This window comes from Adiantum capillus-veneris, chromosome 20, assembly GCF_014529385.1.
Source record: "Adiantum capillus-veneris isolate H3 chromosome 20, ASM1452938v2, whole genome shotgun sequence".
Lineage (NCBI taxonomy): Eukaryota > Viridiplantae > Streptophyta > Polypodiopsida > Polypodiales > Pteridaceae > Adiantum > Adiantum capillus-veneris.
In genome coordinates, this window is record NC_140950.1 from 152,754,790 (window position 1) to 152,757,707 (window position 2,918).

Consider the following 2,918-nt stretch of genomic DNA (forward strand, 5'->3'; position numbering starts at 1 on the left):
GCCAACTAAATTGTCATATGTCTCGCACTTCTCTCTCACTATCTCTCTCTATGTTACAAGGCAATGGGGATGATGGCCCATGGGAAGACTGATCTTGCGTTACTGATTAAAGAGATAACCTCCAACAAAATAATCTATCACATCTGTGGGCGAAAGTTGAAACCCGTCTCATAAAGTGCTGCACATCATTCGGTCAAAGTTCAAAGAGATTGGAACTGGTCAGATTTGGAACTGTTTAAAAAGGTTGGCAAAGAGGACGAGCAACAACCAGAGTCGCGCCAGAATTCTACACTCGAGGCATGGTGATGGGAGCAGGCGATCAACATTCGAATCCCGCGCCGGGCAGTTCCTCGGCAGAGATCAAACTCTACCTTTCCACGGGCTGCTTCGGCGCTGGCGAGTCCTACGCGAAGGATGCCCACAGTGAAGCCCTCCTCTTCTCTCTATCGGTGCCCTTCGTCTGCTGCGGCTCGGGATCTCCCGTGCTTACAGACGCCCATGGAGCTCCATTGCTACACTACACAGAAAAGGTAGTATGTCCTCTTACATCGCGGAGAGAGAGAGAGAGAGAGAGAGAGAGAGAGAGAGAGAGAGAGAGAAGGCCAGTTTGCTTAGTTTGTTTCTGCACAGTACAGAGACGCATGTTCAGCAGTACGAAAGTAGACGTGTTCAAAGGAGATGCTGGGGACGGGGGTGCCTTGGCCTTCACGGTGAAGGAGAAGTCCTCTCTGTTTCACATCTTCATGGCTGGCTCCCCTTCAGATGGGCCCCCTGACTACACGCTCAAACTAGCTTCTAACTCACTCCAAATCTTCTGAAACGATGCCGTCGTCGCCAAGGTATTACAAATCTTCCTTACAGCAATGCCCAAAACTGGCAAATCATTAGAATTAGAAGTAGCGCATCGGAGAGAGAAACTGGCTTCACAACCCATGGGGATGGGATGCCTAGAGAAATGCTTCTTTTGCAATTCCTCAAATTTGAGATTGATTATAAACCTTAGTTTATGAAACTTTTATTGCACATTACCGGTTTTGATACCCAATATAGCCACAATTTAGCCCTTAAATCCAAGGGAGCCCTCAAAACCTATCCAATTTTTGAAGATTCTAGCCGATAAATTTACACATAAACTTCGATTTTTCCAAACAATGCATGGCACACATCATGTTCAGAGTCTCCACAACTTGGAGCTTGGTAGCATAAAAACTATCGACCAAAATCGCTAAGTAATACTCACAAATCTTCATTTTGTGACTATCATTGGTAGAAATTGGAGCGCTAATTGAATTTTGGTCCCTACATCGCATCTAGTACCATACATTTATTGGTCTGATATGGAAGTTTTGTGAGAGCTAAAGATGATCTTTCAATTGGATGATGCACATAGGTGTGCGAACTAAAGCCATGTCTTTTGAGTTAACGAGGGCCCCACTACCTTGGTCTAAGAAAATGCAATGATCCTGATGTAAGCTAGAGAGATGGTTTTATTGTTGTTATTATTGAAAGGTTCACTAGAGCAAACATGTGAGCATATTTATGGTTCTAGATCTTGTATTGCTCCTAATTTGCAAGGTTCAATCCCTTCTCATAACATTATCGAATTCCCTAACTAGTAAGTTCTTACGGGATAAGTTGCTCTTATGTAAACATGATGCCAAAAGCACAGGTGCTTTGTTGGCAAGACGGGCAAGAAATGAGTTTAAAAGCCAGTAGTATGTCACTTTTCTTAAGCGTGGCTTTATGGTCTTTTTTTCCTTTTTTGCAGGCCAAAGGAGGTTCCTTATTTTCAAAGGTCGACTATCGAATCACAATTTTTCCCGACATTGATCAAGCCATGGCTGTGCTGCTAGTGGCCATATATGATGACTTACGCCCAAAATCAAGTTGAGGAGGAGGAGGAGGTTGTGGAGGTGGGGTTTGAAGAGATGATTTGCGTCCGTGAAGTTTTTACTTAGAAATCAATGTAAATGAGCTGTAAATTAAAGTTTTTCTTTTATTATCTTAACTACACATTTCAAAATATTGTCTACACCATATTATGCACCCAAGTCGATGCCCTTGTATTGAATACTATTGAGCGGAATGGAGGGAAATGCAAGGCATAATTAGGATATATCTTTATCTTTTATCCTCAATCTGAGTACATGTAGTTAGTCACAGTCAGTACATGTAGTTAGGTTCTTTTATCCATAGATGTTGTAATGTCATTGATGGAGTTTGATCTTTTTCATTATTGTCCAAAGTAGCTTCTTTTATTAAATAATGATATTCTTTAATGCCTAGTACTTTGTTATTTCTTAGCCTTACAATGTTGTTTCACACTCCATTGACGGTAGTGTGTGTGTGTGTGTGTGTGAGTGAGAGAGAGAGAGAGAGAGAGAGAGATCTTGGTTGGATCGAAATTGGGTCATTGCCAAAAGGTAAGGAAATATGTAGGAATCTCTGTCCTTTTAATTGATATATATAAATAAATGATTGAAACACAAAAGTGCAAAAGAGAGGTCATGGATGGATCGAAATTGGGTCATGACGAAAGCACAAGGAAACATGTCGGAATCCCTCTCCTTTTAATGAATGGATATTGATTTCCTTAGAGAAGCATAACCAATGCCATGTATCGTCGCAGGATGTTATCTTGAATAAAAAGCAAGAACTTAAAAATTTTGAGCTTCATTTAAACACACACACACACACACACACACAACATTATGTGGCATTTAGAATAGTCTCTACGACGCTCATCCAGAGAATGTTGCAACTCCCAAATTGTAAAAGCTTGTGAGAGAGAGAGAGAGAGAGAGAGAGAGAGATGAGCTAATAAGCATGCAACAAAAGCCAGTAGGGGACACTTGCATTAGCAACACACTAATCCCAAATCAAATAAAGCATGTAAATACGGTAACATTATCTCGCAT

The 2,918-nt window shown here is 41.3% G+C and overlaps 1 pseudogene; it reads left to right on the plus strand.

Annotated features, from left to right (window-relative positions):
- The first annotated feature begins 299 nt into the window (after window positions 1-299).
- Window positions 300-1,891, plus strand: LOC147433421 (protein LURP-one-related 10-like; annotated as a pseudogene).
- Window positions 1,892-2,918: the final 1,027 nt, after the last annotated feature.